At 39.2% G+C, this 27,292-nt stretch overlaps 1 long non-coding RNA gene across 2 annotated transcripts in view; it reads left to right on the top strand.

Moving 5' to 3' along the window:
• The first annotated feature begins 304 nt into the window (after nt 1–304).
• Nucleotides 305–27,292, top strand: part of LOC136838884 (uncharacterized) — a 270,928-nt gene continuing 243,940 nt past the window's right edge. For both annotated transcript variants that reach the window (XR_010853154.1, XR_010853153.1), the window contains exons 1-2: nt 305–671; nt 6,861–6,919. This is a non-coding gene — a long non-coding RNA (uncharacterized lncRNA). The remainder of the gene's footprint in view (nt 672–6,860; nt 6,920–27,292) is intronic.

Raw genomic sequence — 27,292 nt, 5'->3', positions numbered from 1 at the left:
ATAATATAGTTTTTTGAAGTTATTATCGTTATTGTTCAGACGATGAACACCATTCATATGGAACAAGCCCACCATAGGGGCCATTGACTTGGAAATTCATTATTATTATTATTATTATTATTATTATTGAGAAGATGAGCCCTATTCATATGGAACAAGCCCACCAAAGGGGCCATTGACTTGAAAGTCATTATTATTATTATTATTATTATTATTATTATTATTATTATTATTATTGAGAAGATGAACCTATTCTTAATTATGAAAGCTGAACTGCAACTGAGCAGCTTGCGCGCGAGAACAAGTGAGCAGTGTTGCGGTACAGTTTGGCCGCTAGTAATTTTGTTCAGCACCACTACTGCATCACGTGGCTGATACATGATGCAGTGTGCACGGGGCTTAACAGCCAGCTCCAATGTAGAACACAATGTCAACCTTGGAGATGTCAACACTCCCCGAGACGCGAATGGCGGTGTGGGTGGTTAGGAGAGACCCGGGCTATGATGCCAAGTTGTTCATGCAAGCCACTGAAGTTACAGAGGTCGCGTGACTCTACCTTGTTAATAATGATTTTGGGCTGTGTTAACATTGTAATGTTGAGTGTTTATTATTCATTGTGATTTACGATGTATATTATTCATTATTACCTCGTTTCAATTTGGACCTTCTTGGTGAGTATTTGTTTACAGTTGTTATTCAATCGGTAATAGTTTCTTTTTTATCTTTCAACTGCGTGTCAGACCGCTTGGCAACCTTCTAAATACCTTCACCGAAGGCTCATCATTAACTTGTCAAACCTCTTCACACATTAGAAACTCGAGAAACATTTGTAATTCTCCAGAACTTTTCAGGCAACGACTTATAAAAGTGTCATTTTGTAAAGCTCTCTTAAGCGTTTCAACCCAATGGCTGCTTTGTTGTTGGCGTGTTTACGGAATTTCTCCCCTTTTTCCTTTTTCATTTCATTATGATATTGTAGCCTATTAATTAAAGGTCTTACTATTACTATTATATTTTCAAGACTATTGGCATTTGTAAGGGTTACTACTATTTTCATAGCGGAATTTGTAAATGTAGGTCTAAGAAAATGTACTTATTAGCCTAAGGACATTTGCAGTTTGGTTTACGTCAGAGTTCAGTGCATGATACCATAAATAAACTTTAAATGAGTGATATTATAACGATTAATTTTTTCGCCAGCTTACACTTTCTTCGTTTAAACCAACACTAGGTACCAAATCAGTTTATACATTCAATAGTGTACAATAAAATAACCACCATTAGGCCTAGGTAAGCTACACTCTTCCCACCCACTTGTGACGTTAAGACATACAGTAAGCGAGATTATTCCCATTTTCTTTTTACCGAGTTTTCGACAGTTATTACTGAGGATATAATATCGTTCTTCATGTAATATCGACAAAGATTATTACAGTTTATGTTTTAGTAATCGTGTTTCATTTTTGGTGCAACCATATAGTTTTCTTTGTGACTATTTCCAGCGTATCTCAACCTTAAGTTCTGCAAACATGGATTCCTTGTGTCAAGGGAACTGGCCAGTGATGGCCCTCTCTGTACCATGCTACCATTATTCCCAACCATCACTTGATCATTTAGCGTGTCTTTCTCTGCTCTGTCAAGACTCTGCACTCCATATCACAATGCAAAATTCATGTGACATGCTTAATAGAAGGCCAGTAAAACCAAATATCTGGTTTAGGCTTACGGTCCATTGTCATGCTTCAAGTTCTAGTGATTACGGTTGTTTTCATATTCATGTAGTGAAATTGTACATAGAGTCATTTCTGAATGATAGGGAAATCTTGCGATCTGAACAGTTAGTGGGCATAGGTCTACATGTAACCTGGGCTATAATTAGTAGCCTACATAGCTTCTGTCTTGTCTTTAGTCTAGGGCTGTCACGTATTCCTCTCTGCTCTTTATGTTTATTTTCCCCTATGGGAGTTAGTGCTTTCAGTGCACCTCACGCAGTGCATTGTAGGCATGACTTAAGGTTCTTTGCAGCCTCTCCTCGGCCCCAAGCTGCAACTCCTTTTATTCCTATTATACTGTACCTCCGTTCATATTCTCTTTCTTCCATCTTATTTTCTACCCTCTTCTTACAGTTGTTTCCTAATGCAACTGCGAGGTTTTCCTCCTGTTAATCTTTAAAACCTTTTACTTCAGTTTCCCCTTTTAGCTCTGAATGACCTCGTCTTAGGTCCCAGCGCTTGGTCTTTGGCCTGAATTTTGTATCCCATTCCTTGCCATCTATCCCCTCACCAACGTAGCATACTCAGTGCTACCTCGTGATAAAGATGGAAACCATTTCTTACGTAATACATCTGAATGCTTATATATACAAAGAGCCCTCACAACTTCTTATATAGATCATAAACATTCTGATTTATATTGATAATAAAACAGTACAAGCACACGAAAGACGAGCTCGTTTCAAATAGTCAGCGTTTGATCAAACACATGAACGATGGTCTTTCAATAATTGTTTCGTCTCATTGTGGGTGAATAAAAAGACATCTGGAAGTGCGAGTGCGAATAAAAGGTACAGTATTTTCATAATTTCTTGCATGTAAATTACGTGAGTAAGGGTGATATTCGGAATAACATGGAATATTGTTGTCTATGAGGCATGAGGCAGTCTGGGGAAGGGGAATAGAACAGCCACAGCAAAACCGGATGGAAGGCGATGCATGGCAATAGTATTGCAATTTTCTTTTCAGAATACTTGCCATATTTTTTTACATAATATTTTTTGATCATTTAAATCACTTGAACTGCTCAGTGACTGGGCAATTTCGGGAGTATTTTAGCAAATAACTCATCGAGGAAAAGTTTGAAATCTTATTGAGTTTCCGCCATCCATTTTGTTGATGACATATTATGTACGGCATAAAAGGCTAGCCTAGATTATTTTTTTTTTATGTACGGCGTTGGAACGAGTCTTAGATAGGATGGATAATGGTTACAATGAGCAAGTCATTTTGACTGCTTTGAAGTGATAATGTGCCTAAAAGAAGGCCAATAAAATCAAATGTCTGGTATAGGCCTATCGTTCGTTTGTCAGTGCTTCGCGTTCTAATGATTACGGACGTTGATATTACTGGTATCATTATAAAAATTATTTTCATATTCATGCAATGAAATTGTATATAGAATCAATTTTGAATGAAAACGAAATCTTGAGATCTGAACTGTTTATGGGCATAAGTGTACATATAGCCTGGACTGTACCAGTGAAATAAAACATAATCGTTGAAAGCCCATCGTTCGTGCGTTTGACATGAGTTCAGTACAATCTCGTCTCTCTTGTGCATGCATGGGTAGATTATACATCGATACAGCTCGACCTATTTATGATCTAGATGAGTAGGTGTAAGGGTTCATGTCTAAAAAGACATTCATACTGTTACAGATGAAATATAGTCTGAATAATTATCAAAAGGAGCCAGCATTATCGGAAACGTTGATTTTCAGAAAGGTTGCAACCGAATATAGCGACAGACGATCGCACATTCGTTTCCCTATTATTTCCATTGTAATGTAATCGTCAATACTAAGTCAACCACGTCGTCAGTTTCAACGGAAGTTCATGCATGACGGCGTCTGGGCAACTTTCAGATATATTGTATTAACACTCGGTTACTAAACTCTAAGTTACCATTTATGATGTATCGGTAGTGAATCCTTAGTTTGCATCATGGTAGCTCACATATCTGAACACTTGCACCAGATAGGGTTAAGAGTGAATTTTCATCTTGCATTACTTTAGTTGTTAGTTAACAATGGATAGCGCGTACATAGTATAAACTAGATTTCCTGATATAAAGGCTTCTGTATATAAAAGGAGAGCAGTCATAAATACAGTGAATGCATCTACAGGACGAACACAAGCAGGACTTCCAGAAGCGCAAGGTTTCTCTCTCCGTAATTACTACGGTGTTGGACTTATCCGCCATAGTTATATGTATGGTTTTATCCTTTTTCAACTCGGCCAAGGCATTTCTATAACGTGCCGAGAAATTCATTTTATATGGAAATTTCATTGCTGAGTATATGAGCCCTTTTATTGTGTCATATTGTTGTTGGCAAAGGTTACTGAATTTTTCAAAGGCATTAATAGATGACGCCATAGATAATGCAGTTGGCTTAGTTGAAATTACAAATGATAACCCATAGCCCAAAGCGCTTAAAACATCTTCACTAATACTTTTTCTTGATAAATTCACTACACAGTCTTTTTTGCATTCTTTGTCCAACCACTCTCCTTGATCAGAGTTTCCAACTTCTTGTTTAATTTCCATTGAAGCTGGTCCGTTTCTGCCTGAGGCTCTTATAGTTTCACCAAGCAGGGAATATTTCCACACACTGCTGGGAATGGCACTATGGAAACTTCTCTTCACGATAGACACTGCCTTGAAAAATGACTTTTCTTCTCTCCTGCTTGTTTCGATGTGATTCTTTAAAACTGTCGAAACAACCGTTTAAGCGCTGAAGAACCTCATAGGTCCCAGCGCTTGGCCTTTGGCCTAAATTTTATGTTCTGCTCCCAACAAATATGGCATAAATATACCCCTGGCTTCATTCGCCTTTCGATAAATGGTGGAGTTCTACCGAAAAGTTAAGGAATGAACTTTGGACAGCTGTTATACGATTTACCTGCTGCTACAAAGAAAGTCACTCGAGCGGTTGAGAAATTGCAACACAAACTGAGCAGCATCCAGAAGGCCATTCTGTTCATTGAAGTTTGTTTGAGTGAGAGCCTTCTTCCAAGATACGCTTACATAAATAATTTCCTATTATTATTACACTTACATAAAGAAATAGAGAGATAGTGCGTGGTTCAGGGCAAAGATTTAATGTAGATATTTGAAGTACATCAGTTACTTTCCAGTTGCCAAACTTTGTGTTCCAAAATTAGAATAATCTTGCGGATAATTGGAGCGTTACTTTTGCAACAATTTTCTTTAGACTTCCATTGTTGCTTCCTCATCAAAATTTTAGTAGTAATGAATGACCACGAATGAATATTTTAATAAAATTGAACATGACTTACTGCTGAAGTAATATTAGTTTAGTTTATTCAAATTTAACGTTTTTTACTATGAATATGCATACAGTCAGTCATATGAAATTTCACTATTTCCTGGGCATTTACATATGATCTACATGGCATTTAAATAAAATTCACAGAGGACTCTGAATGTGTAAATTTCAATATTGCCTATGCATTTACATAGTTTACTTAGCATCAACATAGAATTAATAGAGAACTCTGAATGTGTAAATTTCAATATTGCCTGTGCATTTACATATAATCTACATAACATTCACATAGAATAGATAAGAGCCTACAGATGAATACAAGGAATAAGACCATCTTAATCTCTGTTCTATTCAGAATTATTGGCAAATAGTTTTGAATTTATTTCACTAAGTTAATTTTAGCTGTTTTTGTTAATATTCAGGTTCTGCTTAACAGCGGTCGCGCAACTAACTGGATATGTTTCTGGGTACTTCCTGGTCTCGACGATTATGGCGTTGAAATTGTGGAAGTTTGTTGTTTTGTGCTTTACGAAGCAAATAATCTTCTTTGAGTGTTTGGGCATACTCACACAAATCACGTTATATATATGTGTATATATATATATATATATACATATGTGTATGTATGTATGTATGTGTATGTATACACACATATATATATTATCAGTAAGCTACAAACGTCCTTTAATATCCAATTCGCTCTACCTCGGAAATAATATATTTTCATATATGTTACCGAAGGGGAATTTTTTAGTTGATAATAAGTTCGTCGTCCCGTGCCCACGGGACGACGAACTTATTATCAACTAAAAAATTCCCCTTCGGTAACATATATGAAAATATATTATTTCCGAGGTAGAGCGAATTGGATATTAAAGGACGTTTGTAGCTTACTGATTGTATATGAATCACGGTGATGTGATAAAAGTCGTAACATATATATATATATATATATATATATATATATATATATATATATATATATATATATATATATAAGGCAACTTTTGTGATTCAGTTTTATATATATATATATATATATATATATATATATATATATATATATATATATATATATATATATATATATATATATGAATGTCTTTTCCTGTAATACTACAGTGTAATATGAATATAAGAAAACCCATAAAACACTATTTAAACATTGAAACCATATATTTCAGGGCACTTAGCTTCTGTGCCCCTGTTCACTGAAGTGAACAGGGGCACAGAAGCTAGTGCCCGAAATATATGGTTTCAACGTTTAAATAGTGTTTTATGGGCCTTTCTTATATTCATATATATATATATATATATATATATATATATATATATATATATATATATAAAATATTCAGCATTGCATAGAAATGCCTTGTGGTCGATCGAGAGGTTTTTGATAAAAGTTGCAACCTTAATAATCACTCAAGTTTTTAGTTTCACTCATCGATGCTCATTTGGGGCATGACAAACATTCATGTATTTATTATAATTCACTGCTCTTTTGCTGATCTCATTTTGGACCTGGAGTACTACTCATTTTTCATATTCATGAGTAAAATTTTGACTCACGAGTGTCTACTGAGTCACGAAAATTATCCATACTTATTGATGTATATTGGTCATGAAAATGACTCAGGACAGTTTAGTATTCAAATTATATGCTCCACTCATTTATTCCTGTTAGGCCATAAAATTATTAATTGAAAACTATTATTATTATTATTATTCAGTATGACTGCCTCAGTCTGGCTTTGAGTTAAGATCTTTATTGTTCATTATTTTCATCATTTCAGCTTCTGGACTCGACATCTTCCTGAAAACGTGGGTTTGAAGAAGCATGAATTCATATTATGTAAGTACTGGAACTGCTGAGTTTTTTTCTACACTTTTTTTCAACACTTGAGAAAGTTATTGCCCAGTAAGAAATGACAACCAAGGTGGTAAGATATATACTGTTGAAATACCCATTGTTTTCTTTTTTGCGAATAATAAATAGTTGAATGAGTTTTCAAGTATTTGAGCTGTGTAGGGATAAGCAATTTGAAGTGCGAAACGACGTTTACCGAGGAGGGCAATGTACCAGAAAACCTGACGTCCAAATGTTGCCCAGGCCAGATGAACGAAAAAGGGGGAGAGGGGGAAATGGGACAACTGGTAATTACTCTGCAGCAGCAGAAGTACGTACATTAACGTTCGTCATTGTTGCTGTCTGTTGTGCGGCCCAAGTCGAATGTGGCTTCTTGCCTTGCCTTGTTATCTTTGGTAGGTGTTCAAAAGCTGCACGACCTTGAGAGTCGCGTGGGTGTTGACTTCACTGCAGTTCGTTTACTTGAAGAGTTGTGTACATTTACTGTATATGGGGCAAACGCTTACAGTAAATTGTTGTGGCTTGCTGCTGTTCCCGAAGTCACTTATTGAATATTTAATTTGGAGCAACATTGTCTGTTTTAGTAATGGTTATTGACAGTTTTCTCTCTAGCGGATTTTGATTGACATCAGGTAATCAGGAAACATTATTTACATATTGACAAATATTAAGGCAAAAATATTGCATAATGTCGAATTCACTGTACCTTGGAAATAACCTACACCCAAAGGATTGGCAGAAGTATTGATCCATTATCACTTCTCTTGGGTGTAAATGATTCCCAAGGAATAGTGAATTCATGTTATACGTTATTAGTGGCTTATCATTCGTGAATGTGAAAAAGTCACGCGTTTATAAAGGACAAAAATAATTTCCTTCTGTATATTGAAGTTAGATTTCAGCGTGAATTATGTGCTACCTTGCATCCTTATCAGTGTTTAGTTTCCCTTGTTTCTATTTTAATTAATTGATTAATAATACATACATACATACATACATACATACATACATACATACATACATATATATATATATAAATTTCTGACTCACGTCAGGATCAACCCAGGTCTCTCAGGTGGAAAGCAAGGCGTTAACCACTGGGCCATACAAGTCTAAAAGAAGTTGGAACCTGAGAGCAACTGCACCAGGAATTACCTGGGCAAGCTAACTGCTTGCATACCAGCAGTTTTCCCCAACTTCCCGACTCAGCAATGACCCAATAGACAACATTTCATTCGAATTATCCCTTCTGAGTGAATAAGATAGAAATCATCAACACACAATCACGTGTGGAACAGAAATAAATTTCTGACTCACGTCGGGATCGAACCCAGGTCTCTCAGGTGGAAAGCAAGGGGGCGTTAACCACTGGGCCATACAAGTCTAAAAGAAGTTGGAACCTGAGAGCAACTGCACCCAGGAATTACCTGGGCAAGCTAACTGCTTGCATACCAGCGAGTTTTCCCCAACTTCCCGACTCAGCAATGACCCAATAGACAACATTTCATTCGAATTATCCCTTCTGAGTGAATAAGATGAAATCATCAACACACAATCACGTGTGGAACAGAAATAAATTTCTGACTCACGTCGGGATCGAACCCAGGTCTCTCAGGTGGAAAGCAAGGGCGTTAACCACTGGGCCATACAAGTCTAAAAGAAGTTGGAACCTGAGAGCAACTGCACCCAAGGAAATTACCTGGGCAAGCTAACTGCTTGCATACCAGCAGTTTTCCCCAACTTCCCGACTCAGCAATGACCCAATAGACAACATTTCATTCGAATTATCCTTCTGAGTGAATAAGATAGAAATCATCAACAAACAATCACGTGTGGAACGAAATAAATTTCTGACTCACGTCATCGAACCCAGGTCTCTCAGGTGGTTAACGCCCTTGCTTTCCACCTGGGACTGGGTTCGATCCCGACGTCGAAATTTATTTCTGTTCCACTGCGTGATTGTGTGTTGATGATTTCTATCTTATTCACTCAGAAGGATAATTCGAATGAAATGTTGTCTATTGGGTCATTGAGTCGGGAAGTTGGGGAAAACTGGGTATGCAAGCAGTTAGCTTGCCCAGGTAATTTTAGGTGCAGTTGCTCAGGTTCCAACTTCTTTTAGACTTGTATGGCTCCAGTGGTTAACGCCTTGCTTTCCACCTGAGAGACCTGGGTTCGATCCCGACGTGAGTCAGAAATTTATTTCTGGTTCCACACGTGATTGTGTGTTGATGATTTCATCTTATTCACTCAGAAGGGATAATTCGAATGAAATGTTGTCTATTGGGTCATTGCTGAGTCGGGAAGTTGGGGAAAATGCTGGTATGCAAGCAGTTAGCTTGCCCAGGTAATTCCTGGTGCAGTTGCTCAGGTTCCAACTTTTTTAGACTTGTATGGCCCAGTGGTTAACGCCCTGCTTTCCACCTGAGAGACCTGGTTCGATCCCGACGTGAGTCAGAAATTTATTTCTGTTCCACACGCGATTGTGTTTTGATGATTTCTATCTTATTCACTCAGAAGGATAATTCGAATGAAATGTTGTCTACTGGGTCATTGCTGAGTCGGGAAGTTGGGGAAAATCGCGGTATGCAAGCAGTTAGCTTGCCCAGGTAATTCCTGCGCAGTTGCTCTCAGGTTCCAACTTTTTAGACTTGTATGGCCCAGTGGTTAACGCCCTTGCTTTCCACCTGAGAGACCTGGGTTCGATCCCGACGTGAGTCAGAAATTTATTTCTGTTCCACACGTGATTGTGTGTTGATGATTTCTATCTTATTCACTCCAGAAGGGATAATTCGAATGAAATGTTGTCTATTGGGTCATTGCTGAGTCGGGAAGTTGGGGAAAACTCGCTGGTATGCAAGCAGTTAGCTTGCCCAGGTAATTCCTTGGGTGCAGTTGCTCTCAGGTTCCAACTTCTTTTAGACTTGTATGGCCCAGTGGTTAACGCCCTTGCTTTCCACCTGAGAGACCTGGGTTCGATCCCGACGTGAGTCAGAAATTTATTTCTGTTCCACACGTGATTGTGTGTTGATGATTTCTATCTTATTCACTCAGAAGGATAATTCGAATGAAATGTTGTCTATTGGGTCATTGCTGAGTCGGGAAGTTGGGGAAAACTCATGGTATGCAAGCAGTTAGCTTGCCCAGGTAATTCCTTGGGTGCAGTTGCTCTCAGGTTCCAACTTCTTTTAGACTTGTATGGCCCAGTGGTTAACGCCCTTGCTTTCCACCTGAGAGACCTGGGTTCGATCCCGACGTGAGTCAGAAATTTATTTCTGTTCCACACGTGATTGTGTGTTGATGATTTCTATCTTATTCACCAGAAGGGATAATTCGAATGAAATGTTGTCTATTGGGTCATTGCTGAGTCGGGAAGTTGGGGAAAACTCGCTGGTATGCAAGCAGTTAGCTTGCCCAGGTAATTCCTTGGGTGCAGTTGCTCTCAGGTTCCAACTTCTTTAGACTTGTATGGCCCAGTGGTTAACGCCCTTGCTTTCCACCTGAGAGACCTGGGTTCGATCCCGACGTGAGTCAGAAATTTATTTCTGTTCCACACGTGATTGTGTGTTGATGATTTCTATCTTATTCACTCAGAAGGGATAATTCGAATGAAATGTTGTCTATTGGGTCATTGCTGAGTCGGGAAGTTGGGGAAAACTCAGCTGGTATGCAAGCAGTTAGCTTGCCCAGGTAATTCCTTGGGTGCAGTTGCTCTCAGGTTCCAACTTCTTTTAGACTTGTATGGCCCAGTGGGTAACGCCCTTGCTTTCCACCTGAGAGACCTGGGTTCGATCCCCACGTGAGTCAGAAATTTATTTCTGTTCCACACGTGATTGTGTGTTGATGATTTCTATCTTATTCACTCCAGAAGGGATAATTCGAATGAAATGTTGTCTATTGGGTCATTGCTGAGTCGGGAAGTTGGGAAAACTCGCTGGTATGCAAGCAGTTAGCTTGCCCAGGTAATTCCTTGGGTGCAGTTGCTCTCAGGTTCCAACTTCTTTTAGACTTGTATGGCCCAGTGGTTAACGCCCTTGCTCCACCTGAGAGACCTGGGTTCGATCCCGACGTGAGTCAGAAATTTATTTCTGTTCCACACGTGATTGTGTGTTGATGATTTCTATATATATATATATATATGTATGTATGTGTGTATGTATACACAGGGTGTTTCGAAATTAGAGGCCCCTCTACAGCATAAACTAAAATTGATATGGACAAAACAAAAGTAATTCAGAACAGGTATTTATTTAAGTTTCTCTCAGGTATTTAATATTTTGTGTGGCCTCCATCTGCCTGTACCACAGCTTGCATTCTTGAGGGTATGATTTCAGCAAATCGCAAAAAGCTGAGACTCAAACTCCATTTCCCTGAGCACTTCGGTCACCTCTCTTCGCAGGTTGTCGAGGCTTGGTATACCATCATAGTTTAACACGATCCTTTAAGATACTACCAATGTTTTCACGCACATTAAGGTCAGGGGAGCTACCTGGAAATTCACTTGACGAGAAGAAGTCGATACCACTGTTTTGAAGCAGCTCCTGTGTCTGAAGAGCCTTGAAACATGGTACCTAATCATGGAAAAATGTGACTTCTTCAACAGATAACACATTTTCAGGATCATTGAGGAAAGGAAATACTCCACCAGTAAGCACAGTTTCTCTGAAGTATTCGCCATTCCGTGACTGTCCTTTTTCTCTGATGATCTACATTAACGGTTTGGCTGTGAGACAGAGAAAAATTCCCAAACATTCAGGAAATTTCACAACTTGGCGATAGTGCACGTCATCGCTGATATCCAACTTTGCAGCCCAAATGATGTCATTTTTATGATTTGGCTTCCTGACTGTGTAAATGAAGAATTCATCGGATGCGGCAACATGGAGAAAGTCAGCTTCATCCCAATCTTTAAGAAATGAACCACAAAACCATGCACAGTCTTCTCTCTGTTGCTGAGTGATGTTGGGCTTGCTGATAACATGAAATGGCTTGATACTAAATTTTTCATCTCACGATATACAGCGCTATAACTTCTCTTCTTTCCCCTTTTTCTTTCTAGTTCAAGTGCCAATTTACGTAAAGACTTTCTTGGTCTACCCACTGCCTCAGCTATGATGTCTTTTGACTCCTGAGAAAGGACTTTAGGCCTTCCAAGATTCTCACTCTTTTTGCGATGACAGTCATATGGATTTTTGTTTGAGTTTCTTTTAACTCAGGATTAATCTCTTTTAATGTATATAGCTATCCAGGAACGTGAAATGAAGGATGCGCCAGCATCCCTGGCCTCTCTGAAGGTTATGACCCAGATTCAGTCAGTCCATCTGATTTCCTCCGAGTCGTTAGCCATGGCTGTATCTAACTCCATCACTCAGTCTGAAAATACAAGAAATGTAAAATGAAAACTAGTTTAATAGAAACTTAAAATAATGTACTTGGAGATAAGCTATATCAGAAAACTTCATAATTTTTCATTTGTTCTGTGGAGGGGGGGCCTGTATTCGCAGGGGATGCGTACCACACACCCCCTTGCGAACAGCTAAAATCCGTGAATACTTAAAACCCCTCTAAAAGCACTTAGAACTGCCCATTTTGATAGTTTAAACACAAGAAAAACCCTGTAAAAATGCTTATACCTGAGTATTTTAATAGTTTTATCACAAAAAGTGCATTTATTCATGAAAATTATATGAAAATACAGTAATTAGTGAATATTTCTCAGTGAAAAATATTGCGAATGGGCGAATTTTCCGCAAATAATGGCTAGATATGTTCCACAGAGAGTCCGCGAATCATGAGAACGCGAATATGGGGCGTTTACTGTATATACATATATATATAATATATATATATATATATATATATATATATATATATATATATGTGTGTGTGTGTGTGTGTGTGTGTGTGTGTGTGTGTGTGTGTGTGTGTGTATTATTAGAGTTTTACCTGGGAAAGATGTGGAACTTACCATGGGGGTTTCATTTCTGACTACAGGTGTTGAGTTGACTCAGGTGAAAATACATGAAAGAAATCTAAACTGAAGGCTTTACTTCAACAAGTAAATTTGCAGATAAACACTTAGGTTCACTTAAAATAACTTATATTGACAGTTAATAAATTAAATCAGAAGAATGGGGAATTTCGAAAAACCAGAAAGGTAAACAGATTCCTGTCGAATGACTAATTTACTACAATTTACACAGTAACTGAAATGGGGAAATGTCCAGTTTGTAGAACACCATTAGGTGAGGGGCAGTGGCTATGACTTACGGCACAAGCACAAGGTGAATAGTTGATTCCACAGCTAGCAATTCCGTCTGCAATCGAGAACTCATTTGGTTACTTACACAACATAGGTAGTGTAACTGTAGGAATGGAGGGGGTTGTATTGAAGGTGACAAAGCAACTCGATTCTAGGCGCTGGTATATACGTGTGAAAGTTTGGATATTTACTGAGTGTTCTAAACAAATCAGGTCTTTTGAAAAATCGCACCTCAGAAAAGGAAATAAATTAAGTAGAAGAGTAATAGATTCCTGACTGATTCAAAGCCTCGTTTTTGGTACTTTATCTTCTTGTCGGAGACAAGGGATCTCGTTTTCAGCACCAGTATGGAGCGTAAGAATTAGGGGTTTTCACCACAAAGAAAGACTCAGGCTCAAAGCAGCCACCTGGGAAGAATCAAGGCTCTGATGGAACAGGAGGATGAAGGGACACAGTGTCTGGATTCCAGAGCTGGGCGTTTCTGACGAGCGTTGCCCGGGCGCCACCTTTTAAGACCTCGGTGGACTACAATTCTCCTCCTTCCAGATGGCAGCGTCTGCTCACTTCGCAGTCTGTTTTCTATGCTTTCAGACCATGTGGTAGGCCCTGAACATGTGCTGATTCTGTTGTTAAGGCCTGGGCGCTTTCCCTTTTGGGGTTAATCTCCTTCATTGGCTCGTCTGTGCCTCCAGAGGGGATTTGGCCTCCCAAAAGGCGGTACCTGGAAGAGAGGCTCAAGCAGTCACTAGGTCAAGGAAGAGGATTAAGAGATTATTTTTAAGGGGTGAGGAATGAGAGATTTTCCATGAAGGGGTAGTGTTTTTCCACTACCTGCCTTTGTTAGTCAGCGATGTTATTAACGCGACTACCTTTGTTTCAGTTGAATTAACGTGAATTAAGTTTATCTGGTGCATCATTGCACTCGTAGAGGGTGAGGTGACTTACCTATGTGATACCTCCCCATTCAAGTTGACATTCCACACCTTAAGTTGGGTGGGAATGTCTATGGATAAGTCAACTCGACTGAATAGGTTATTATCTCTCCTTACTTCTCCCTTTTTAATCTCACTAAAATCTTAACTTGATAATTCTGCTAGTCAATGGAGTGCAAATTATTTTTTATCATTTATAAAATGTACATTATTGCAGAATATTGGGCTGCTTCGAAAAGCAATTATTAGATGTAAGTTGTTGTTACTCCACTGCAGCATTATATCCAACTCAAAATAAAAGTATTTGACAACTTAATATATCATGAATCAGAATAACAACACAAAATAGGGTTAGGATATCGATTCTACAATAATTTCTAAAATTATTAATGCACTTAATGATAAAGTTAACTTTGTGATGTCAAAGTCATTTGGTTAGTTTGCTTTGAAGAGGCATTAAAACGAAGTACTCGTGGGCTTATGTTAGGTGATGCCACGATACTTGTACACAGGAGTACTGTACCAGATGCAGCACTAAACATCGCAGGTGCCTCGTGGCACTTATCTACATATGTGATGCACAGTTATGCATGTGATTTACACAGGTTTTGTGAGTCGGGGACTCGAGATTTACATTGCAAGGAAAGGATAGAGTCAAGGAAGGAAGTATCTTACGCCTTTGGGAATGATAATTCAACCGGGCGTAACGAGACCCTTCACTCTGGCAGGAGTGCCACGTTTTGCTGGGGAAAGGCAGGTGGGTGCGGGTCACAGGTTATTACTTCAGCGATTATTTAGAGCTACCTGGAGAGGACATCAGCGATCTTGTTATCCGTACCTTCAATGTGTTTGATCCTCCAGTTGTAATAATCTTGGAGGTTGAGACACCAACGCATTATGCGCTTGTTTTGGTTTTGGAAAGTCGTGAGATACTTAAGGTTATGATATGTGTAGACAGTTAATAGGAATTTGTGATCCACATGATAAAACTCAAATTGCTTCATTGACAAGATCATGCCCAGGAGTACTTTTTCTGTAGTACTATACCTAGTCTCAGCTGGTTTGAGTTTCTTGGAATAGTAGGCTACCAGGTGCCTAACCTCATCCTTTTCTTGGAACATGACTGTCCAATGCCGATGTCACTGGCAACGGTGACCGGAATTCTTGCCACAGGAGTTTTTGCCACAAACTTTATGCCATAGGAAATTTTACCGCAAGGTCTTTTTTCCGTAAGGAATTTTTGCCACAAAATGCATGTTGAATAAGATAATTAGTTATTACGTGTACTTTTAACATTTTAAACATAAATAAAGACATACATACGTAGATACGTGCATTCATCTAATGCGACGGTCATTGATAATTAGCTGTTACTTCTAAAGTTTTAAGCAATTAGTTTTTAAACAAGAAGTATAAGTAATTGTATCTATTAAGATAATTAGCTATTTCATGTACTTTTAGAATTTAAACATAAATGAATAGGCTAAGTACATGGGTACATACATGCATTCATCTACTGCGATGGTCTTTGATAATTAGCTATTACTTCTAAAGTTTTAAACAAGTAGTTGTTAAACAATTTAGGCGCAGACTCGCCTTCTACCACAAGTGCCAGCCATCCTCCCAAGCCCCCGCTGGCCAACCCCCCATCCACCCAAATGATCAACTCATTCATTTCCCATCTTCGTGAGTTACCATGGATACACTAAACATCACCTCTTGGAATATTTTTGGCCTCAAGCGGAACATTCCTCCCCTGAACACGTTCTGCAAAAACTTCAAAGGCATCATTGCATTACAAGAAATGCTCCTCTGGCCTCATGACCTTGCCATCTGCGATTCAGTGCATGAAGACTTAAGAGCTTTCTCGACCTCATCGATGCAAGTTACAGATCACATCGTATCCGGTCGCCCGAAAGGGCCCCTTCTTTCCTGTGGTACAAATTGCTAGACAATATGGTGAATGTGTTGACATATAGGAGTGATAGATGGGGCTTCAAGTGACAGTAGGGGACTCTAAGATCCTAATAATTAGTGTTTATGTGTTTTGATCAATACTGCATGATCCTAGGTGAGTTACACGCTCAAAATCACGCTCTCCAAATTAGCGATGTAATGCTCCTCCCTCCCTCCTCCTATACCTATCTACAAAATAGAACAGACACAATTGCAACCTCCTGGTTGGACCACTGCATCATGTCCCCTCAACTTCATGATTCTATTGTGACCTGCAACGTTCGCTACGATCTTTCAATGGGCTGTGAACTCATCCCCTTACATGTGTCATTCAGTACCTCATCCCTTCCTACCGTGAACCCCCTTACTGATCACAAACCTGCTGTTAACTGGGATTTTAAAAACCAACAGAAAACCAGATCCTTTAGGGAAACCACGGAAACCAGGCTGTGGTCAATAGTTCAACCGGCAGACGCCTTACTGTACACTAAACCAAAATGTAGAAACGAACATCATAGGAGAGATCTGAAAGAATTCTATTCGAATAAAATTTCCGCCATGCGTGCCTCTGGCAGGGATACCTTTAGGTCTCGTCAAGGCAACTCTCGTAATATACCTGGATGGAATGACTTGATTAAAGATCTATATACACATTCACGAGAAATGTTTCTGCTGTGGAGGCAAAATGGTAGCCCGAGGAAAGGACCTTTGCACTGTTAATGAGGCAGGCGAGAGCGCACTTCAAACTTGCCCTTAAGCACTGCAGACTGAATGAAAAGCAATAAGAGCTGATGCAATGTCTAGGAAATTAGAAACTGATGATTACCCCCATCTTTGGAAGGGCATTCAATCCCTAATCCCAAAACTAAAAAGCTATCACAGAGAATAGGAGAAGCCGTCGGTGACGAGGCTATCGCAAGAATGTAGGGCGAAGGGATGTAAATAACCTCCTTACTGGTAATATTTAGTTTCATTTCGTCGATCGTATTACGTTAGGTAACATCAGCGATGCCATAAGCAACCTACTTAATAATAAATCGCCCAGCTGCGATGGTCTGCCTGCTGAAGCTTTCAAATTCCGCCGTCCCATAATTTACATTTTGCTAGCAGCTCTATTCAATACGTGCATAATTCACCAGTTTCTCCCAGACTCTCTACTCTTAGTTCACTTAATACTATTAATAAAAAACAAGCTAAAGGATGCAGCTGACCCTGGCAATTATCGCCCGATTGCAATTACTAGTGAGACTTCTCCCCTTTCTACACACTACTGACAACCAGTTCGGCTTTAAAGCAAACCACTCAACCGACACCTGCATCTACATCCTGAAAGAATTGCTGAACTATTACCTATCATCAGCCTCTCCTGTTTTCCTATGTTTTGTAGATGTGAGAAAAGCATTCGACAGAGTAAACTACCTGAAGCTGCACAAACGAGGCACACCTCTATATCTAATTGGCATTTTATGCTGTTGGTTCTCCACACAGCAATTCTGTGTCAAGTGGGGCAACGTATTGTCGTACGTCTTCGGCTCCCTAAACGGGCTCCGGCAAGGAGGCATTCTCTCTCCATACCTGTTTAACACGTACACAGAAGCCCTGAATGTCAAACTGAACACTCCCAGTCGGATGCACTATCAACGAAACAACAATAAACAATTCTGTTACGCCGACGATACGGTTTCGATTTCCCCATCAGTGCAAGGTCTCCAGCGACTCATCGACACCTGCCGCCAGTATGCAGAGGAATTTGATATCCTGCACAACAAAACCAAGACCCACCGTATGTCGCTGCTCCCAAGATTGCTTAAGCATATGCAGAACCACTAATTTTCCTCGGAAATCATCGCCTGGAATTCGTGCATGAATTTCCGTATTTGGGCCACGTTATCACGGACGACCTGAAAGATACGGCAGACATAGAACAGAGGTGTCATAAACTATGTGCAACTGGCAACATGATTGCAAGGAGGTTTGCCTTCTGTCACCGAGAAACGAAATTGCTGCTCTTCCGCTCGTACTGCTACAGTATATAATTATGGGTGTTCCCTTTGAACAAACTATACCTGAGAGACCATGAGACGTATCACTGTTGTTCACAGTGACATTCTGAGACCCCTCACAAACACTCCTTGCTATCACTCCGCCACGCAGATTTTCATAGAAAACCGCCTGGATAACTTGAAAATCATTGTGAGGCGAACAATGTCCAGTCTGATCACCCGACTGAGAAACAGCAGCAATTCGCTCATACAAAGCATCCTAAGCAGTGAGGCAAGAAGAAGATCTAAATTGTGGGAAAGATGGGATAATGAGGCGTCTGTTCCTTAAATGACTTATTCTCTGTTTTTGCAATTATGAACTGTCATCTCCAGAATCCGTCATTATTATTATTATTATTATTATTATTATTATTATTATTATTATTATTATTATTATTATTATTATTATTATTATATTTCTACGTTTCTTGTTATTACTGGTATTTTTACTTTCTTATTATTACTGTGATTAATATCATTGCAGAGTTCTGCAATTTTCAACATTCGTATTTAGCCTTCTGGACCTGACTTCTGTAATCACCTAAGGTCCCCAGCTGGGAATTAATCGTCTGCAATCTGTATTTTTATTATAATTTTTTTTTTTTTTCTATTATTCTCTATATAATTACTGTCATTACCGTTATTATGAATTCTATTTTTTTTTTACTTCTTCAGCAACTGTGTGCATACTGCCGATAATTATTTTTATCACATGTTACCTTATGTATCTAGATTGTGCTTATTGTATTTGTATATTCCATGTATCTGGCCCTGAGCCGAAATAAAGATTATTATTATTATTATTATTATTATTATTATTATTATTATTATTATTATTATTATTATTATTATTATTATAAGCAATTGTATCTACTTCTAAAGTTTTAAAGGGTGGTTTTTAAAACGGATATAATTGTTTCAGTGAAGAGTATAGTTATGTTCCATTATTCAAGCCCTTTTACAATGCCGAATACTGTGAAAACTAGCCATGGAGGTGAAAAGTTAGTTGACGATACTAATTTCGTTTATAGAATCGACAGAACCTTGGAAATGAGATAGTATTGGAACTGTGAAGTTAAAAACTGTAAGGCAAGAGTCCACACAATTTTAGAAAGTGAAGGTCATGCAGTAATATGCAAAACAGTTGGTAACCATAGCCATTCTGCAAACCCAACAAAGCCAAAAGTGTACGCCACCTTAGCAAGAATGAAGGACAGTGCTGCTAAGTCCCAGTTGTCTGCAAGATCACGAATTGCCAATGCTTCTGCTAGCTCAGATGAGGCAGGATGTTATCTTATGCCATCAAATGCAGCTTTATCGCGAAATGTTAGGAAATGGAGGCAAGTGAATGAATGAACAGGCTCCTCCTAAATTCCCGATGCAAGAAATGGTTATGACATTCCTGTAGCTTTCCAGTGTCTCGAAAGTGGTGAAAAATTTTTATTATACGACAGTGGCGAAGATGACGTCAACTGAATCTTAATTTTCGGCACAAATTCTGGATTAGATGACTTAGAAAATTACAAAGATTTGGCTTGTGATGGAACGCTCAAGTGTAGCCCTGATATATATTACCAGCTATATATGTTGCACATTCTTATAGATAATAATTAGTATAAGACGAATATTTGCCCTACTTCCTAACAAATCCACGGAGACATACGAAACAATTTCCACCTTTTAAAGGATATGCATTCAACTGTACAACCTGAAACTTTAATGGTTGATTTTGAGAGAGCCAGTTATGACAGTTTCCAAAATAATTTTCCAAATGCGAATGTAACCGGATGTTTGTTTCATTTAGCCAAAAATATTTTCCGAAAAGTATCTGATTTTGGCCATAAAGTGGTCAAAATGATTCGGAATTTAACACCTTGGTTAAATACTTTGCAGCACTCTCATTTGTTCCCCTTGCGACGTAACTGGTGCATTTGAGGAACTGGTAGACAATGATGATTTGCCTCAACCCTCAAGACCTCATTTCCTGTTTCGAAACCCATTACATTGGTGGGGTAAGAAGCAGGGACCCTCATAGACGAAGAGTCGCTCCAACATTTCCTGGCGATATTTGGAATGTTTATGAACGGACCTTGAACAATTTACCAAACACCAACAATAGTGTAGAAGGGTTTCGTGACGCAATACAAAGTTCTGTCACAAAAATCCACCCAAATATTTGGAAATTGATAAACATTTTAAAAAACGAAGGGTGTCTAGCAAAGAAGAAAAGAATTGGCTTCGAACGTGGCGAAGCATCTTACATGACGACAAAGTACAAAAAATATTTATGTAAGAATACAAAGGATTGCTTCGATGTACGATTCTCAGCGTAAACTTCACTATTTACGGAGTAATGCAATGAATTTGCATTCATTCTAAACTTGAATTAAAGCTTTATTTTCACTTTTTTTCATTTTTGAAATATTTTATAAAATTGCATCATCTTGCAATTAATAATTGTAACCTGCATTACTTTTACCTTAAAACTTTATTTTCACTTATTTTTTTTAATATTGCAGTGAACTTGCGATCATTTTGAAAATCTATTGTAACTTGAACTGCTTTTACCTTATTTTCCTGTTTTAAATAAATAAACTTTCTATTTTATAATACTCTTGTAGGCACACGCGTTCAACCACACGGCTTACCCGCCGATGACTTACCGCGTACCTCGGAGAAAGTACCGCATGCGAACCATGCGGTTAACACGAGGTCAGAAGAAAACAAAATCTTGAGACGATGTTTTCAGCGAAAGTTTCCGTCAATGTTATAGTCACCTTCTTGATATTGTACCAGTCTATGTATCAGAATGCCATTCATTCAGCTGTGTACATATATTTCACATTTATATGTTTTACACTTGTATGATTGTATGTTTGTCTCTGTGAAGAAACACAGAGGCCTATAGTTAATCCCTTTTTCCCCACCTGTCAGAGGTTGGGATTATGTTATGGCCTGCAGGGGTTTATGACCTGTGTGGATTTTGGATGAATAACTCAGTTGTAACCTGACGTGTGCTTTCACTTACACCTCACTCTCACACTGGTGACTCCGGAGTGACCCGAGGAGGCCAATGCAGAGATGAACGATCACGCCAACAAACCCCACACCATCAGCGAGAGCCTTGCAGCCGCCTCCATCTGATTGCCACCCTTCATGCCCCACCACCCAGAAACATGGTGTTTTAGGGTGGAAACAATTTTCCACACAAAGATCACCTCATTGACGCGGAAAGCAGATGTAGTCCTCTAATTCCTTCTTGACAATGTGTTTGGACAAATAGCAGCATGGCTTGAGGAACTAGACACCCCAGTAACATGCAACATACTGAAGGGCCAACTGAAGTCATCCTTCAGCATGCAGCCAGCCAGAGAGTGAAGGAGTTCCTGAACCACGTAGGGACACCCATAAGCGATGAGAGGCTGTCTCATGTGTATAAGCAGCTGCAACGACTCATCACCCCACCAGCCAGAGGTGGGGAAGCCGAGTCATCCTTGGATCTGGTGAGGGGAGTACTCCTCACCAAATTACCCCGCCAGACAGTAGCCACAATGCCGAAAGCCTCCACCATGCCCATAGAGGAATTTTTAGTCATGGTCAACAAGGTCCATACAGCCCATAAAACATCAGACCCCTCACAATCAGCATCAGCAGCACGTCGTGTTGAGCATTTACCCAACAGTGAAGGAAGCAGCAATGAGGACGAACCAGCCGCCTCCCTCTACAAGAAGTGTTTTCCCAAGGGAAAGCAATCACAAAGAAGGCAGGAACCCCCAGAAGGAGTCTGTTTCTTCCATTGGAGATTCAGGACAAAGGCGAGGAAGTGCGACAAAGGCTGCATATTTAAAAAAAAAAAAAACCAGTAGGGTCACACAAGTGACCCACCCATACTAATGTCAGATGGGGCCAGACAGGTTGCCTTGTAAGAGAAATCGCGCCTGCCCACAGCTGTCTTTCTTCCAGGTACAAGAGACAGACAGAGACATGCTTCTTCTTTAGAGATGAAAGTCAAATTCAATGGACAAGACTACGACTGGTCCTTCATAACGGCAGATGTAATGATGGTTTTAGGAGCAGATTTCTTAACGGCGCCAAACCTCCTAGTTGTCGATGTAGCAAGGAAGGCACTGGTCACGAGACCCGCAAAGAATTCATCTCCTCAACAGCCCAGCAGGGGTACGATAACTTCAACAAGAAACAAGAAGAAGTAGAAAATTTGCCCCATCGCACTAGAGGTCCCACCAGCAGAAATGAAAGATTTTCTGTGGGAATACAAGGCCGTGCTTGAGGATGACCTTAAGCATGACCTCACCAAACCAGCGAAGCTCAGAATAAAGCATCACATCCAGACTTAGAATGTCCCCTGATACACTTAAAATTCAGACAGCTGGCACCGGAAAAACTTTCTACTTTCCTAAGAAAAAAAAGTTTTCAAAGAAATAGAAGAAGCTGGAATATGCCAGAAAGGATCCAATCCACGGTCATCACCACTGCATATGGTGCCAAAAACAGACAGAACATGGTGCCCCTGTGGAGATTACTGATGGTTGAGTGTCAAGACAAAGCTGGACAGATACTGATGGTTGAGTGTCAAGACAAAGCCGGACAGATACCAGCTACCTAATATAGCAGACAACGAATGAAATGAGTGGAGCAAGAATATTCACCAAAATGGATCTGCTGAAAGGGTATTTTCAAGTACCAGTAGCGAAAGAGGATGTCAAAAAGACGGCAATCATCACCACTTTTGGCACCCACACATTCAATTACAGCTGTGTCAGCCTCCGCAACTCAGGATCAACATTCCAAAGATTGATGGACAAGATATTCGGGGACCTTCCATTCTGTATAGTGTATGTGGACAACATACTAACATGTAGACCAAATCTAAAGCGGCATAGCAAACTTGTGAGAGAAGTATTAAAAAGGCTAAAAGAAAACAGGTTATTAATACGAGAAGACAAGTGCAAATGGGGAAAGAAAACAGTCGATTTTTTAGGATACAAAGTGAACCATGACGGTAGAAAACCACTACCTGGAAAAATAAAAGGAATAACAGAATTCCCTAAACCAACAACAGTGAAATTGATACAAGAGTTTTCGGGACTCATAAATTACTACCATCGATTTATTCCAAATATAGCTAAGATCATGAGTCCCATTTATCAGTGTTTGAAAGGAAATAAAAAACATTTAACTTGGGCAGGTGAACAAGACAACGCATTTACTGCAGGTTAGCAAAAGAAGCAATAACAAATGCAACAGCACTCATATTTCCTTTACCCAACAGATCCCTCGCATTGACAACCAATGCAAGCATCACAGTGATGGGCACTGTACTCGAGCAGGACACTGATGATGGTCACTGCCTGTTAGCTTTCTACAGCAAAAATTTAACAACAGCAGAGCAGAAGTACTCGATGTTTGACAGAGAACTTCTGGCAGTCTACAAAGCAGTCTGACACTTCCCCCACATGCTCGAGGGATGGGGGATTCATGGTCCAGACAGACAACCAACTCCTTGTCCACGCTTTCACGAAAGCAGCAGAAGCGTGGTCAGCGTGTCAACAGCGACATCTGTCAACAATAGCGGAGTACTTCTGCATGTTCAAGTACCTGAAGGGCTCGTCAAACACCGTGGCAGATGCCCTGTCCAGAAACTGCGCCAACACCATCCAGCTTGGGAATTCATATCCCAAGATAGCAGAAGCGCAGAAGGAGGACAAAATACTGCAACGACTGTGGCAGATAAATCCCGCCCGCAAATGGGGGCGATGCTCTCCATTCCTCCGATCAATGGAGGAATGGAGAGCATCACCTGCGAGACAAGTACGGGACGCCTACTCCCTTACTTGCCAGAGGGTTTAAGGAAGGAAGCTTTTGGCCTCATCCACAACTTATACCATCCATCAGGCCGATCTGCCGCCAGAATGATAGCAGAGCGTTATGTATGGTGGGGCATGAGAAAGGATGTCAAGACATGGGCAAGACAATGCATCCCATGCCAAACTTCAAAAATTATGACCCCCTCGATATGGGACCGCCTTGGCATGGTGAGGGGGCCCTTGGATTAATTTTTGTGGAATTTTCCACTTTGTAAAATTTATTGGACTTGATAAATAGTAAACGATCTCGTAGCTGGGATTGGGTTTATACCCGAAGCTAAATAGTGGGAACTGTAGTAGGACCATCAACTACCCGATATTCTTTAGGGCCGGACCACCGGTTCCAGAGGGTTCTGGTTCTAGGGATAGGAATCTCAGCATTCTATCTGGTTTGCCCATTATATGATTACTGGTTCTATGATTGATTCTTGTAATCTCAGCATTGGCTATCTGGTTTGGATCCCCTGTGGGGTAGGGTAGGGATGCAGACATTTGGGAGTCAGTCCTCACTTGTGCCATTGATGGAGGAATAGACTCCATGAAAGGTTGATGATATCCTTTTAAGGTTTGCAGGTTTATTTATTTTTTTAATACTTCAATCTTTATGCCTAGTACTTTTAAAGATTTAGTTTTAAAGATTTAAGTACCCCTGAGCCCTTTGATGGTAGCGACTCAGCACAGTTGACAACAGCTGGAACCTCCTCTAACAACCTTTCTCTGTAAAAATCAGAGAAAAATCCTAATGTAATTACACTGGAACCCTGTGCTCCAATAAAAAGCAAACCAAAAAAAGCAAATATCTTGACCCAGCCTTGACTCACTTTGACTCCTTCTTTAGAAGTGGAAGTTGGTCAAGATTCCTGACTTTAGAAACAGAGAAGAAAATATCAGCCTTGAAATTAGAAAACTTCCTGTTGAATCAACATTCGGTGACTGAAGTGTCATTCAGACAAATAAAAGAGCAGATGTGGTTGATAGAAACCACAACAAAAAATCAATCAGAAAATTACTTAACTATAAAAAATAATGATAATATAAAAGTACATATAAAAAACATGACAATATGAAGAGTGTACAGAGTACCATAGTACTCCCTGATAATTATGAAGAACCAATAGAAAAGAAAATATTGCTGGATCCCCTTAAAAAAAGCTACAACAGTGTACAAGACTGCGAAATATACAACATAGCTAGTAGACGGAGTAATGGAAAAACACTGAGAATAGCAAAGATAAAATTTGAAGGCCATAAATTACCCTTAAAAATTAAAATCTTGGGCCAAAGCAGAGAACTGAGACTGTATGTTCCAGAACCACTACAGTGCCAAAACTGTAGTACGTATGGACATACAAGGAAAAATTGCCGTTGTAAGGAAGGTATTGAGTGACATACTGGCTGGTTTCTTACTGAATATATGTACAGAATCTTCGTGGTTGTTATTGGCTGGTGCAAGCCGCAATGTAGTTTCTACACACAGACAAGACAAAACAGAGATTATGTTTCGGACACCTGTGCTTGTTGACAGACAAACAGATGGCAGTTGTGAGAGAAAAAATAAATGTACAATGATAAAACATATGTCAATGGAAATGCCAGGAAATTCCACACATGGACATTTGCATGAGATTCAAGACAGATTAATGAATACAATGCAGTAGCATAATATATGTGAAATGGCGAGACGTTTGGCGTCTTCACAAACAGAAACATACATACAGTTTGATACAGAAGATTCGGTGGAACATTATTAGTACATGATTGGAATGCTTGCATGGCAATGCAAGTAGTGGTGATTGAACATGAATCGAGACAACAATAGTTAGAGAGAAATGGACAGGAATATTGTATGGTACAAGTTGCGTTCCTTCGAGCGATCACCGCTGACGCACGGGAGGGAGGGAGAGAGAGAGAGAGAGAGAGCGGGATGCTTTGTTGTCTTGTTTTGTCCGATGGCTGACTCACATGCACGTGTGCCCCTCACACGCACGTGTGCCCATAGGACCGCCATGCGGTCCCTCACACCGTAATACATCTACAGTGTATGTGCCTATTGTGGATCTGACAAACATACCACACAATGGAGGTGTGGTGAACCAAAATGCGTGAACTGCGGACAAAATCACCATGCAAGGTCTAAGGAGTGTATGAATTATATATACAATACAGAATTGAAATTACTTCAGGAGAGGACAGGAATGCCTATAAAAGAGGCCAAATTAGAATTAACAGTTAGAGGAATGCATGATCCCGCTAGGAAACGAACGTTTTCTACTGTAATAAGATCAAACAATGAAACAGAAATGGAAATAGATAAGAGTAACAAAACCCTGATAGATAAATCTCAAAGAAAAATAACGACTTTGCAAGAAGAAACTAATATAGCAGAGAGCCAAGAAACGTATACAAATATTTGTTCAAATTCATTTGAGATATTAAGAGAAATGGAAACACTAGAAGATAATACAAGCACCACAGAAATATTAGAAGGAAGTTACGATGAATTAGAGGCTAAAGAAGAAAAGAGGCCTTTAGAAAGAACACCTAATACCAACAAAAAACCGACTATTATTAGAGATACATCCATTAAACTAAAGTCGGAAGACCCGAAGAAAGAACATAAACCAAAAAATTATAAGAATATACCTTTGTCTCCTGAAATAATAATAAAACAAATGGAAACAGATACCCAGAACATGAAATAAATAATAAAGGAACAAACCATTGACAAGAATGATTATGTGATGGGCGAAGAGATTACTCCATCACCAATAGTTGGTGCAGCAAGATTAAACGAAAAAACGACATATGAAAACACATGTGGATGTAATGAATGTTTCATTGAACTGTGCAACAAAAACATAAGCATAACAAAAGACAGTTTAACAAACACTAAACAAAATTTTGTAAGATACAGAAATAAAGAAACTACTAGTTTAGACAATCACGAAAAGGACTGTATGTGCATTGGACACCTAATGTCTTAAAAAGAAAAACAAATAAATGTTGTAAATAAAATTTTAGAAAATATGCGAATTGATGACCCACAAAAAGAAAATTACACTTGAATACACTTACGTAATAATTTCAATAATTATATTATACAATGGAACGTAAATGGTCTACACACCAGATTACATTTGGGAGAAATACAACGATTAATAAGGGAATATGAACTAATTATATCATTTTTACAACTTGCCAACAAAACAATATCAACAGTAGGTAAATATACCTTAGTATCTACATCGTCCTCTTCTTCTTCTTTTTGTTTAACGTGCTTT

The sequence above is a fragment of the Macrobrachium rosenbergii genome, chromosome 5 (genome assembly GCF_040412425.1).
Source record: "Macrobrachium rosenbergii isolate ZJJX-2024 chromosome 5, ASM4041242v1, whole genome shotgun sequence".
NCBI lineage: Eukaryota > Metazoa > Arthropoda > Malacostraca > Decapoda > Palaemonidae > Macrobrachium > Macrobrachium rosenbergii.
The sequence above is the reverse complement of the archived record's forward strand: the minus strand, read 5'-3'. Positions and strand labels throughout refer to the sequence as shown.